At 43.9% G+C, this 15,377-nt stretch overlaps 1 protein-coding gene across 5 annotated transcripts in view; it reads right to left on the bottom strand.

The window, feature by feature from the left end:
* Positions 1–15,377, bottom strand: part of LOC127568295 (ras and Rab interactor 2-like) — a 123,738-nt gene that overhangs the window by 76,447 nt on the left and 31,914 nt on the right. For 2 of the 5 annotated variants that reach the window (XM_052011872.1, XM_052011877.1), the window contains exon 2: positions 4,518–4,623. The exons of the other annotated variants lie outside the window; for them this stretch is intronic. The gene's annotated coding sequence lies outside the window, so the exon portion shown is untranslated. The remainder of the gene's footprint in view (positions 1–4,517; positions 4,624–15,377) is intronic. 5 annotated transcript variants of the gene reach the window in all.

Here is a 15,377-nt window from a genome sequence, read left to right as displayed (position 1 = left end):
CTTCGCAACACCAGAGACAGGTAGAACCTCGGCATGTAGTGACACTTGGTGCCCATGTACTTTGGTTCACGCACAGCCTGGTGCAGCCACAGACGAAGGTGGTCATCAGGGTGAGGGCAACACTGGGGACACTTTTGCCCCCATTGTCCAGGGACTTGTACATGGCGACCCACCGGACCCACTCCATCTTGGATCCCCAGATGAACCGGAAGACGGCACAGGTGATTCCCAAGCCAAAGGAGCGAGGAACAGGCCACACCTGCACCAAGTACAGCAGTCCTGAGAGTACCTCACATCTGATGACCAAGTTCTTCCCAGTTATCGATAGGGAGCGCCATTCCCACAGCCCCAGTCTCTGCTTCACCTTCCCAATCCACTCCTGTCAATTTTTGTTGCACACCCCAGCCCCTCTGAACCAGATCCCCAGCACCTTCATGTAGTCAGGCCTGACGGTGAATGGGACGTTGGATCAGTCAGGCCAGTTGCCGAAGAGCATGGCCTCGCTCTTAGCATGGTTAACTCTGGCCCCTGATGCCAACTCAAACTGGTCACAGATGCTGATCAATCTGCGAACTGACCTTGGGTCTGAGCAGAAGACGGCGATGTCGTCCATGTTCAGGGAGGTTTTCACCTAGGTGCCCCCACTGCCTGGCAACGTCACCCCCCGATGCTCTCGTCCTTCCTGATGGATTCGGCAAAGGGTTCTATACAGCACACGAACAAGACAGGAGAGAGAAGGCAGCCCTGCCTGACTCCAGACTTGATGGGGAAGCTGTCTGTTTCCCACCCATTGATTTGGACTGCGCTACTGATGTCTGTGTAGATCAGTTGGATCCAATTTCTGATTCCCTCCCCAAAGCCCATTTTGGAGAACACGTCCAACATGTACGTCTGTGATATCCTGTCGAAGGCCTTCTCCTGGTCCAAGCTGACCAGGTAGGTGTCCACCCCTCTGTCCTGCACTTAGGCGATGGTGTCCCTCAGCAGCACGAGGCTGTCAAAGATCTTCCTGCCAGGTACAGCGCAGGTTTGGTCCAGGTGGATCACCTGTCCCAGAGCAGACTTGACCCTGTTGGCAATGGTCTTGGACAGGATCTTATAATCCACATTCAACGGTGAGATGGGTTCCAATTTCTGATGATTGCCATCTCCCCCTTCTGCTTGTGGATGAGGGTAATAGATTCTGACATGCTGCCAGACAGAAGCATAGCGTTGTACATTTCCAGCAGGTCCGGGCCCATCTAGTCCCACAGAGCCAAGAAAGACTCTGCCGGTAAGCTGTCGCTTCTGGGAGTTTTATTCAAGTCAAGGGAACAGATGGAGCCAGTCAGCTCCTCCAGGGTCAGTGGCTGGTCCACACTCTCCCGCTTGCTGTCATCTAAGACCTCCATGATAGAGGACAGGAAGTTCTGGGAGGCTGTGCTGTCTGTGGCCTTTGAGGTACAGACTGGAATAGAAGGATCTGCAGATCCTTAATATGTCCATCTGCGAAAATGTTACTAAGCCGTCCTCTTCCTTAAGGTTGTGGATCACAGAGCTCCCCTTGTGCACCTTTTGGAAGAAGAAACACGAGCACGTCTCATCCTGCTCCACGGAGTGGACCCTGGATCGGAAGATAATCTTGGAGGATTCAGAAGCATGGAGCTGGGCTTGCCGGCTCTTTGCCTCGAGTTCCTCCTTCGCATCCACCCCCCTGGACTGCAGAAGGGGGAATTGCTGCAGGTCTGTCTGGAGTTGGCACAGTTCCCTCTGACTCTGCCTTGCTTTCCAGACCCCCCTGCGGATGAAGAACTTCTTGATGTTCTCCTTTGTCACTTCCCACCAGTGCACAGGGGAGTCAAAGAGGGGTTTCACAGTTCTCCAACCTGCGTAATCCCTCTTTAATTCCTCAATGTTCTCTGGGGTCAGCAGCGTGACATTCAACTTCCACATCCCCCTGCCTGCCTTCTGGTCCTCCTGTAGGTGACAGGAGGTCCAAAGGAGATGGTGGTCAGAGAAGAACACTGGCGTGATGTCAGTGGATCTGACCGTGATTAGCTCCGACACAAAGAGGTAGTCGATCCGGGACCAGGCTGAGCCGTCCGATCTCGACCAGGCGTGTTGCGGCTGTGCTCCGCCTGCAGGGGTGCGGAAAGTACCGTGCAAGTTGGCACCTTTAACTGTTTCCATCAGGAGTCTGGAGGTGCTGTCCAGTCTGCTGTCGGCACTGCTGGATCATCCAGCTGAATCGATGATGCAGTTGAAGTCACCGGCCAGGACGTTGCCAGCAGTGGTGGGAGCTGCCGGAGGACGGCCAGCCGCTCGCTCCGCACAGGCGAGGTGTACACGTTAATAAACTGGAGCGGAGTGTTCCGGTACATCACATCTGCCACGAACAGCTGCCCCCTCCCCCCCGCCCCCACCACCTTTGTGCTGCTCCCAGTTTCCCGGAGCTGGGGGTCAGCAGGCAGGGTTCTTCCCTCACTTCTTCCTGTCCGTTGTTTCTCTTCGGTTTTCCCTCCTCCATTTTGCCACTTCCTTTATCTCTGGCCATCTGCTGCATTATTCTTTTCTTTCTAGTCCCCTTGTTTACCATGGCCTGTTGTCTCTTGGGTGGTGTCTTCTGTGCCTTCTTCCTCTTCACCACCTGCCATTCTCTTTCGTTTCCCCCCCCACCCCCTCCTCCATTGACTCCTCCTCTTGGGGAGGGGGCTGGGAGTTCATGGCTGGGGGTTGGGGGCTCGAGGCGTTTGGACTGTCCTCATCCTTCCTGGCCTTGGTCTCTTCTGAGGCCCCTGTGCTGGTGGGAGGTGTGTCGGTGTTCCTCGGGGTGTTGTTGGTGCTGGCACCCCCTCTTATTGCCTGTGCGTACGTACAGGCCCGTTTTGGGCAGGCCTTGTAGAGGTGACCTGCTTCTCCACACAGGCTGCAACATTTGCTTTCCTGACAGTCCTTTGTTTGGTGACCGTCCTGCTTGCCGTTGTTGCAGATGACTGCGCTGCACTGGGCCGCCACGTGTCCGGGTTTGTTGCAGTTGCGACACACCCTGGGTTGTCCCATGTACACCATGTATCCATGGTTCCCTCTGATGGCAAACGCTGGCGGGGGGGGGGGGGGGGGGGGGTGTGGACGATGGATCCATTTGCGTCAACTCTCAACTTGATCTTCACCTGACGCTTGCTGGTCCAAATCCCGAACAGGTCTTTGATGTTGACACAGCTTCCCGCTCTGTCAACGTATTGAGCCAGGAAGGTGAGGACATCCACCACAGGCACATGTGCACCGTTATCACACGTTCCTTCTGGGTGGGGATGGTGAAGAGTGGCTGCACCTTCAGCAGCGACAGCAGCTTCTGCCATCCTGTCAGGTGCTTGAAGGTAGCATCGAAGTACCCGTTACCCATGAAGTCCTGGAGGCAGTAGATGTCCTTAGCCTTAAACTTGCACATATCCAGCAAGACCTTTCTGATGACGAGGTCCCGTGTGAAAGGATTCCCTTCACTGAGATCCTTCAGCGTCACTCTGACGGTATTGCGGATCCCTCCTCCCGAGGTGCTTGTCGCTGCTGCCATCCTGATGTGGTCGTTTGCTGAACAGAGGAGTTAGACTGGTTTCCCAATTAGCATTAGGAAACTGTCAGCAGGTTAAGCTCTCATCAGGCAGCTGCTTGATCAAAGAGCCCTCGATGTCCTTTCTTCCATGTCGGTCTCTGCAGAGATCCACTACGAACCCGTCCTGGGAGAACGGCCTTTTTGATCACGGTCTCTCCCCTGCCAGGTCCTTTTTGATCACAGTCTCTTCACAGGACTATGTGAATAATGAGAGTTTCTACAAGGTAGTGGGTCAGAACCAGCATCTATGGAATTATAACTCACTGAAGGGTAGACACTTTAAACAGAGGAGAGGAAGCTGGCAACCACAAGAAGCCATGGATATCTGTACAGTAATTTGAAACATTCTACACCCACATATTATAAACATGCCAGATGAATAAATAAACATACTTGCTTCAAGTATGCCTCGCATTAAAGTTACATGTATGGTAATACTTTGGAAATGGGTAATTTTCATACCTCTGTATCCTTCATAGAAATGCAGGCCAAGAAACATTTTTAACATCTTATAATTTATTACGTTATCCTAAAAATAAGTTAAACTCCTCAACGTTTCATTTACTGAACAGCTTACTTTTAGTGTATAAAGGAGACCTTACCTTTTTTTTAAAAAAAGAAAGTAAGGAAAACTAACTAAAGAGGATATCAAGAAATATTGGCACTTTAGCTACTCATTAAGAAATTAGGTTGAACGTGATATACGCCTCAAGGGCAGTGATTTTTTTTATATATAAAAAAACTTTCTTCAGAAAATACAAGATTACTTTGCTAATTGGAGGTAAATAATTTTTTGAAAATACTATTTTTTGCACTACTTATTTTTGTAATTTATTGTAATTTTGTCTTTGCACTGTACTGCTGCCCCAAAACAACAAATTTCATGTCAAAAGTCAGTGATAATAACACTGATTCTGATTGACCATACCTTAAAAACTGAGTGCACTTTGTCTCATTAGTGAGGAAGGATGTTCTTGCTATGGAGGGAGTGCAGCAAAGATTTATTCCCATATCGATTCCTGGGAAGGCAAGACCTATGCATGAAGAGAAATTGAAATGATTGGACTTGTATTTGCTGGACTTGAGAAGAAAGAGAGGGGACCTCATTGAAACATTAAATCCTGATTGGACAGACTAATTGCAGGTAAGCCCTTCCCCATGGTGGGAACATCCAGAACTGGGGAGTACAGCCCAAGGATATTTTGTAGGTCATTTAGGACTGAGATGAGGAAGAATTTCTTCACCCAGGGAATGGTGAACCCATGGAATTCTCTGCCTCAAAAGGCAGTTGAGGCCAAATCATTGAATATATTTAGAATGGAGTTAGATATTGAACTAAAGAGTAGAGAGTAAAGATGTCTTATTGTAATAATATAAAACATTGGCAGGACTCCATCTGGAATACTGTGCAGAGTTTGGTATCCTTACCCAAGAAAGGATGCACTTGCCATTGGGGGAGTACAGTGAAGATTCACTGGACTGGTTCTAGGGACAGCAGGTTTGCCATATGAGGAGAGAAAGAATAGATGGAGACTGTGTTCCCTCTAGAATGAAGATGATCTTCATTGAAACTATCTAAGTTGTAGGGCTTGACAGGTTGGATGCAGGGAGAATGTTCCTCGAGGATCAAGGACTGCAGCATCAGAATAACAGGGCAGACAACTGTGACTAAGACGAGAAGAAATGTCTTCACTTGGAGAGTGGTGATTCTTTGGAATTCTGATGCCGAGTTTCGACGTCAAATGTTGACAATTCCTTTCCTCCCACACGTTGCTCAACCCGCTGAGTTCCTCCAGCAGATTGTATGTTGCTTTCGATTTCTCTACCCTGTTAGGCCGTGGAGATTCAGTTTATTGCATTCACTCAAAACAGATTGATAGGTTTTTGGATATTAAGGAAATGAAGGGATATGGGGATAGCGCAGGAAGTGTCATTGAGGTAGAAAAAACAGGCTCAAGGGCCAAGTGGCCCCCTTCCTGCTGCTATTTCTATGTTCACTTCTGTAAACATGCAGTCACCCGAAATTCTTCAATCAATACCCACACGCATATGGTGCGGCTAAAATCACTGATCTACATCGACTCCCAGACCAGCCAACATTGGACATTAAAATTCTCACCTTCATTTCCAAATCACTCCAGGGCCTTTCCCGCTCAGTTTACCAGTAGAGGGAGTCCCTGAGTTACACCGGAGTTCTGTTCCTGAGAACTGTCCATAAGCCGATTTCTCCATATGTCAGGTTTCTGTGTTTTCTATAGTAACCCATATTATATTGCTCTACATATACTTCCTATAGTTCTCTCATTTCATTGAATATTCACCCTAACACTACCCATAATTAAACTAATGGAATAGGTGCTGAATCCAGACATTAATGAATACCATTATCATCTTGAAAAAATGCTTAAAGTCTGGGAGAATTTGCATAAAGTCAGATTTCTGCAAGTCAGACCTGGGGAACATAACCTGGGGAGCCCTTGTAATTGCCACTATATCTGTAACCCTTAACAACTCAGTCCTGATTCTGGCACCTTGTTCATTGGAACGTTATTACTCTTCGACTGACAGCCATGCCATCAACTGTGGTCTGGAAATTCACTTCTTAAATCTCTGTCCCTCTAACTTCCTTTTAAGACTCTTAAAATTCTCTTTAACCAAGCTTTGGTCACCTTCTGAAATGCCTCTTTTTTTGGCTTCATGATTGGTCTGACAGAACTACTGTGAACACTCGGATATTGTGATTATAATTGCAGTTGCAAGTTGTTGATTGATCGCTCAGTTCAAAACATGATTTGCCAAAGAAAAATTTACTTGCAGAATTTAACTGCAGTTGGTTGACTGATACATTCTTAAAATATTTATTTATTCAATCCATCCTCAAATTACAGGTTTATTTCTTTTAATGAAATATAGGTATGCACACTTTATAAAATCTCAATTGCTTTACAGGCCCGTGTGCCTCTTCCTTCTACCACTTCACCAAAGCTAGCTCATGGCCTATTTACAAATTTTTTTTTCATTTTTAGTACTGACACATTTTCTTTCTAATCTGATGTCAAAGTCCTTCAAAATTGAGGTCACTACCATCAAAGTGCTCACCCTCATTTACCTTCTTCACTCTCGCCCAACATTTATTTAATTTACCTTCCTGGTTGTCGCGTGATGTATTAATGAGGGAGCTGAGTTTTCATGGAAATCAAACATCATTTAGAACCAGACAGGATACGACGTAAAGTCCAGTGACCGAAAGCTTAATCAAAATTCACCCGCTCCTCCCAATGTCCAACACTCACCATACAACCTACCTCTGATTAAATTTATTTTGGTATGCAGTATAAAAGTAAATTTGCCTTTGAATTCATCTTCGTTCACCATTTCTTCTGGGCGCTTGTTCAATAGAGGCATTGTTTGCTTGTTGAAGTCATGCTCGGAATTGCTCTCCCCTCAAGTACAAGCCTTGACCTTGCTCCAGACTATTCTGGCAAATTGGCACACATGCTCTACATTAACCTAGGCTTAGCTTTATTTTGCAAAGAAATGGTACACCGCACAAAGAATTCCAGCAGATTCGTACAGAAGGCCAAGGATCAGGGCTTGTTGCTTTCTTATTTTAATAGATGAAAGGACATCACTAGCATACAAAGGAATTTTACACAACACAACAAAATGGGCAAGCTTCCAATTAATCACAGACCCATTCTTTATGGAAAGGCAAGGAACATTGTATTCAATGACATGGGGATTCTTGGGACTGCCTGCATGGTTCAAGCCTAGTGGGTTCCTAGTTTATCGTGTTTTTGATGGCAGAAATTTACCACCTGTGGTGAGCTGGCCTCAACACACAATAGCTACTTAAAAAGATTGCTTCATTGCTGTTGGAAAGAAAATTGAAGATCCTTGCTGGCCAACAAGCTAAAAACAGGAAACCGCACAGAAAGGGGGTCGTGATTCCTTGACCCCAGGTCACCTTCCCTTGGGTCCTCAACATGACTGCAACATTTCCCATCTCAACAATCACTGTGAACATTCCTGGATGATCTTACCTGGAATCTAGAGCAATGAAATAGGCCATTTGGCACAACAGATCTATGCTATGTGAGAAAGAATAGTGAAGACAAACATAGGTGCAGAAACAGGTGAATTTATAAACGGTGAACAAAGAAATGGCAGAGCAATTAAACTTTGGTCTGTACTCAATAGGAAACACAAATAGTTGCTGTTACGAAGGAAAGTGTTGCAGTCATTTAGTGAGTAGGAGGAATTAAAGGAAATTAGCAGTAGGGAAAAGAAGTGCTGGGGAAATTAAAGGGACTGAAAGCCGAGAAAGCCCCAGAGTACTAAAAGTAGCAGCCAATGGACACAATGAATGCATCGGTTATCATCTCATCAAGATTCTATAGATTGTGGATTAATTCCTGAAGATGCAAGACTGCCAATTGTAACCATGCTTTTAAAAAAAAGGAGAGGCAATACAGGGAACTACAGACCATTCAGCCTAACAATCAGTCATAGGAAAAACGCAAGAGCCCAGTATAAAGGATGTGATAACAGGACACTTCAAAAATATCCACAGGATTAGGTAAAGTCAACACAGATTTGTGCAAGGGAGTTCATGTTTGACAAATCTACTGGAATTTGAGAATGTATCTGGTGGAAAAGGTATGGGAGAACCAGTAGTCGTGGTATATTTGAACTTAAGGGGTTAATGTGCAAAATTCTAACATGTGGATTGGAGGTAATATACTAGGCATGGACTGAAGATTGGCTGACAGAGGAAACAGAGAAAGAATAAATGGGTTTTCTTTGGGATACCAGGTAGTGACTAGTGGGTACCACAGGGATCACTTAATGCAAGTTTGCTGACAATGAAATTGGTTGGAATTACAAGTTGAGAGAAGAGATGTCAAGGCAATTTAGGCAAGTTGAATGACTGGACAAATACATGGCAGATGCATGTGACATAGATTAAGGTGAAATTTTCCATTTGCCAGAGAAACAAAAGGAGATCATTTAAAAGGTGATAGACTGGGAAATATTAATGTTAAAAAAAGTGTCTTTGTTTGCTTTCAGTGATTGGTTTACATGCTGAGGACTGTGGAGGAGAACTTAGAAGATTTCTTTATTAGTCACATATGCATTTCACTGTGTGTTTCAATGTATCTTTTGCAAGAGAGTGTTCTGGGGGGCAGTCTGCAAGTGTCGCCACGCTTTTGGCACTGACATAGCATGCCCACAACTTCCTAGCCCATACATCTTTGGAATGTGGGAGGAAACCTGAGCACCCGGAGGAAACCCACGCAGACACTGGGAGAACGTACAAACTCCTTACAGACTGTGGCCAGAATTGAATCTGGGTCACTGGCGCTGTAACAGCGTTACGCTAACTGCTATACATTTAATAAGGAGATAGATTTCTAGACAGAAGAGGTATGGGAAGAGAAAGGGAATAAGATACTGAATGGTGGAGAAAGCTTGAAGGGCTGAATAGCCTACTCCTGTTCCTTTACGCTCCGAATTTCTACTCTAAACAAACCTCCCCTTATTTACCTCTCCTCCCAGTGTCCACATATCACTCTATTCCCAGCTCTTTCATGTCCTCTGTCAATGTTATTTGCACCATTCCAATCAACAGGAAGGTTCATGTTTTCATCACTGTGTTTAAAGAAATTCTTCCTAAATTCATCACTTGACCACCTCTCATTTCTGCATCTTGTTCTGGACTCACCTGGGGAAAGCAAAGAGTTTTTCCAACATTGTCCAATCAAATAATTCAACAATATGAAACATCTCAAACTCCTCTCTCCTGTTTCCAAAGTAGCTCCAGTCTTCTCACTCTTAATACTAGGAATATTCTTTGAAATCTTTCCTGCAATTTATTTGGTCCCATGGCAGCCTTCATTAGAGAGTTACGGAGTACAAGATGGGTACAACACTGCAGGTCCTAGTAAAAGGCTGTCATATCCATTTTCCAATGATGATTAAAAACTCTCCATTATTTTGTAATTGAACATAATGGGAACTAATGAACCATTACAAGACAGGGTTTGGTCACGACTAGAGTATTGTGCAGAGTCCTGGGAACCGCACTTCAGGAAGAGAGAGGTTAATCAAGGGGAGTTGAGGAAAATATCTCAACACCCAACAAACTAGAGGTAGTACAGGTGGCAGTTTCTGTCATCTTTGAAGTTTGTCTGTGATGTTTTGAAGAAGCTGCTTCTTGTTAGGCTCGGTTGCCACCAAAGCAAAGTTTTTGTCCTTCTTATTGAGCAGAACACATTTATATTCACATGGCTTCATTTGATGACTTCCAGCATATGGCTTACTTCCCCATTATTCTTGTGCAAGTTACAACCAGAAAACAAAAGTTGGCCACTCTGCCCATCATGCCCACACGAACCAAAGAAAACCTGTTACTAATCCAACGTAGGTTAACACACATGAAGTGGTCATCCAGGTACTTTAAGAATTTCAAGGTTTCTGCCTCTGCCACCCATTTTGGGCAGAGAGTTCTGCACCCTCTCAACTCCTTCGGGTTTCAGATATCTCCTAGTTATTGATCACCTTGCTGAGGGAAACATGTCTTTGCTCTTCACCCTGTTTAAACCTCATACAAAGTGAGATTAACACCTCCCTTTTCCTGAAATCTGGTTCCCAGAGTCGAACACAATACTCCAGTCGAGGTCAAATTTTATAATTTATAAAAGGTTCATCTTGATTTCCTTGCTCTTCAACTCAATGCATCTATTTATAAAGCCCAGGATCCTCTAGGCTTTTTTTTAAACCACTTCTGCTTCATCACGTTCAACAATTTATGTGCATAATTCTCAAAGACTGGAAGGTAGCAAATGTATCCCTGCTACTAAAGCGGGAGGAAAGAGAAAAAAAAATCAGGGAACTTTTTACCAGTTAGTTTGACATCAGAAGGAAAATGCTGGAAATTCATTATTAAGGAAGTTGTAATAAGAAACTCAGAAAATAATCAGATTGGGCAGGTATCAACAGGAACCGATGAAAGGGAAATCCTGACAAACAAATCTGTTAAGAGTTTATTTGACCTTCTGACAAGTAAAATAGTTAAGGGCAAACCAATGATGTGGTGTATTTGTACTTTCAGTAGGCCTTCAATAATATAGAGATTATTAAACAAAATTAGAATGTGCAATAATAAAAAAATACGCTGGAGTGGATGGAGGTTCATTAACAGATACAAAACAGAGATTAGAAATAAATGGGTTATTTGAGTTGGGAGGCCATGACAAAGAGGGTGCCACGGGTCAATGCTGGGGTCTGAGCTGTTCACAATCTATATCAAAGATTTGGATGAATGGATCAAATACAATATATTTAAGTTTGTTGATGGCAGTGTGGGCCATGAGGTATATACAGAAGCTTCAGAGGGATAATGGACAGTTCAATGAATGGTCAAGAGTGTGGCATACGGAACAGGGTCTGGGGAAATGGGAGGTCATTTACTTTAATAAAAATATAGAAAGACAGACTATGTTTCAAATGGCAAGAGACTGAAAGACATTGGTGTTCAGAAGGATCTGGGTGTCCTAGTGCTCAAAACTGAAAGTTAACATACAAGTTGAACTAGTGAATAGGAAGGAATTGTTATGTTGGCCAATATCGCAAGATGCTTTGAATGAAAGAGTCAAAATGTCTTGCTCCAATTTTATGGGACCCTGGTGGAACTGCATCTGGAATACTGTATCCAGGTCTGGTTTCCTTACATCAGGAAGGATATACTTTTGATAGAGGGAGTACAGCAAAGGCTCACCGGATCGATTCCTGGATCAGTGGGTTTCTTATTTGAGGAGAGATTTAGCAGACTGGGCTTATACTCCCTCAAGTTTTTAAGAATGAGAGGCATCTCATTGAAATATCCTTTGAGATTTTCAAAGAATCTCCACAGAGTTTTTAAAATCATGAATAGAAACCAGGAAATATAAATCAAATTTAAATTAAGTGCAGATTCAAAACAAAGATTGGGAAGCAAAGAATAAAAGTGAAAAGCAGCTAAGAAATTTCTTTTTTCAAAAATTTGTATGTTCTTTAAAATTTCCAATACCAATTTTGTTTTGAGAGAATGAGAGCCCACACTAGTAAAATTGGAATTTTCAACAGCAGAGAAGTTGTCCAAAAATAAACACTTAATGCATTAAATATTTACCTATTCCCAATCACGCCATCTCTAAAGCTCATACCGCTGGAATAATTTCAATGCCAAGTTTTTCCAAAGAATGCAACAGCAATATCAGTGAAGGGATGGTGTAGTTCAGAGAGCAACTTAGATTTTCACTGAGCTTAAACATACATGTGTAGATACAATGTTGCTGTCATATTTATTCCATTAAACTAGTGAATACTAATCACCTCATTGTAATAACATACACAAATCCATCCATTATAATATATGCAGTTATTTATCTAGCTCCTCCCTGACCTTGTTTGCATCCTTTTCCTAAGAAATCTACTTGTACATGAACTACATCTGCTCCTTAACCCCTGTTAATGTACATGTACACATACTTTGGCCATAATTCTAATCCTTCAATGAGCTTATTCTGCATCAAAAGGAACACTAGCCAACGCAATCTTAACTGGTGAATGATCACCACAAACATAAAAGTGGACCTGTTCCCAATAACCATAATTAATTATCAAGCATTAATCGTAAATTGGGGCTTTGATCAGAGTTATGAATTTGTTAAGTTTCATTTTCTGATTTTATGAAATAATTGTGCTTTCAATGAAATTACAGCACGTCAATCTTGTCAGAGTTATTTTGTGTCCTATCTACCACGGACTTGAATAACTGGAGTTATGAAACGTGGAGATATGCAAGAAGCCAGAGTTGGAGGAGTGTAGAGGTTGTGTGAAGCCCACTGAAGTATTGAATGGGATACTTTGTTTTGGCTTCTTGCAGCAACATGTTCCCACATCAGATGTTTAAAGGCAATGCAAAATTCCTTGTATGCAAGGAGCGATTTCTTTTTTTGCCAAACCAAATAATCTCTCATTTTATGTACCAACTTGGATTCCCACTGAATGCTGATTAGGGATGAGGTCACCTTGAGGGCTCTGCTGATAAAGAGATAGAAATTCAGACACATGGCACATTTTATTCTCAGCACCAAGTACCCAAAAGTGATCTTTGTGCATCTGATGCTAATCTTCATGTTTCCTCATGACAGTGAAGGCCATTCAGATCAGAGTCTGCACTGGCTCCCAGAGCATTCCCATCCTTCCGCTAATTTCTCCACAACCCATTCCCTTTCACATGCCCGCTAACTTCTCACCCATCTACACCAGAGGCAATTTACAGTAGCCGATTACCTACCAATAAGCACAAGTTTGGGTTGTTGGAAGAAACCAATGCAGTCAAAGGGAGAAGGTGCAAACTTCACAAAGACAGCACTGGAGGTCAGGATCATACTGAGATCACTGGAGCTGTGAGAGACTGCACTACGTACTTGTTATCTCTTAATGCACCACCTTAAAAGATAACAACATGGATTCCTGAATCAGATACTTATCATATTCATAGGAACACATGTTCTTGGGCACCACTTGGAACAGCTAGGTTTTATATAACATGGCTTTAAGTTGGGGACCCCAATATGGGATCCTTCTCCTTCAGGAACCTTCACAAATGTAATACTAATCTCCCTCCAACAATCTCACTTCCCGACCCCCTTAGCCCTCCCTTCACCCACCAAAAGGCATTGACTTCTGGCCATCTGCAGCACCACAAACCCAACCTGCAATTGGGCTGACTCTCACCCCCAACTCCCCTGGACAATTCCTGACCCCAGTCTTGCCCTGCTTTTCACAAGGAAATCGTGCAATGGCTTTTGAGTTATGCTCGAACCACTGGGTTTTATCTGCTAATGCAGTTCACAGTGGTGGACCAACAATCATTGGCACATTATGTCGTAACCTCATACCACATCTTTTAGGGTGCACATCAATTTCTAGACCACAGCCTTTTTTTCCCCCCCCCCATTGACCTGGTCTGCAGCTGATCTTGAGAAGCAAAAGACCAATTCCTGCATCATCCAGTCCACTGAATGTGGTGATCGTTTCTCAAGGAGTGGAAAGTGAATGGAAAGTACAGCAAATCTTCCCCAGCAGGGTAATTTCCCTGAACAGAAGTTACCCTGCTGGGGAAAGTAGAAAAGGTACAGGGAGCTACATACAAATTATGCTCATAAAATCAACTTCAGGCATTGACATGAACAGGCAGGGAAATGGAGGGATACAGAACACGTGCAGGCAAATGAGATTAGTTTAAATTGCCATCATGGTTGGTGCAGACTTCATGGGCTGAAGGTCCTTCTCTTATGCTCTCTTAGCAGTGTGGGTATTTTGCATGACTAATGGAGAATTGCCTCCATTTGGAGTCTTTTAAAGAGACGAATTGGACGAGTCTTTCAAACAGTTTAGTTGGTTGCAGCTGATGGAAGCAGAGTGACAAAAACCTGACCAAAAACGCTGTGGTGATAGATCTTGGCTGTGACAGTCTTGAGGAACAAGTAAACAGCCTTGGTGCAATGGTGAAGATGGGGGGGGTGGGGAGTGGGGAAGGTGCAGGTGGTGGCGAAATGGGAGGGGGAGGGAACAGTGAGAAATCTGGTGCTGTAGGTCAAGGGTGGGAGATCTGACTGGCATCAAGTTCAGAGGGTACATGAAGTGCAGACACCTGGAAAGTCTTCGCAAGGCGACAGATTGTGGATTGTGTCTATATCCCAGGGAACAAAGATAAATCTGGCAGATATTTTTAAAAATAAGCAGATGTTTCATTTTTAGAAAGGTATTGGCATTGTGAAGCACCAGCACATGCAGGATGTGATGTGGATTGGCAAAAGTTAACTCCTCGAAGTTCATGACCCATATGAAACAACTCAGAGGGGAAAATGAAGAATCTCCCAAATTTTCCCAAGCTCTGAAATGAGAGAAAGTCAAATTAGCTTAATAGAAGACATTCTGCATACAAGGAAGTAAAAAAAAATCAAAGGAATTCACTGCAGCAGCAGCAAGCACAAACAGCTGCCCATTTGAAACGGATTAGTCCATTGAAAGCCCTGATTATGATGAGCTAGCCACGCACTGCATAAATGACATGTGGGGGTGGGTGTTGAAAGTGAGGTTCAAATTAAATAATTACAAATTTTACAAAAGTGTGATTAATCAGTGCCTTGATTCAGTGTGTTTAATTTTTTTTGCCTTTTGTTTAGCGGTGCCTAGAATCTACAGGAAGTTGGCAGAAGAAACTGAGGGAGGTGGACATTATTGGAAGGGCTTCAGAAATACTAAGGGGAAGTCCCATAGTAAGGTGGTGTGTGTAGTAGTACGAGGGAGGTGTCAGGAGTAAGAGGAAAGGCATTTCGCTCACAGTAATCGGAGGAGGCCAGTGAATAGCTGTGGGCAGAGATCAAAGTTATAGAGTCAGAGTTGTATAGCTGAAGGGGCCCTTCAGCCCAACTCATCCATACTGACCGTGAAGCCCATCTACACCAATCCCATTTGCCTGCATTAAGCCCGCATCCCTCTATGCCTTTAGATGTACCTGTCCAAATGCCTTTTAAATGTTGTAATTGTACCTACCTCTACCACTTCCTCTGGCAGCTCATTCCATAAACCCACCACCCTCTGTGCAGGAAGTATATTTCAATGACTTGGCATTCCAAGGTACGGCATAGCAAACAGGCAAAGAACATGGAGGAGCTTTGGGTAGATGAAGCAGGTGCACAAGGCAACCAGTTGCATCAAAACTCTTATTTTA

Source organism: Pristis pectinata, chromosome 3, assembly GCF_009764475.1.
Source record: "Pristis pectinata isolate sPriPec2 chromosome 3, sPriPec2.1.pri, whole genome shotgun sequence".
Lineage (NCBI taxonomy): Eukaryota > Metazoa > Chordata > Chondrichthyes > Rhinopristiformes > Pristidae > Pristis > Pristis pectinata.
The sequence above is the reverse complement of the archived record's forward strand: the minus strand, read 5'-3'. Positions and strand labels throughout refer to the sequence as shown.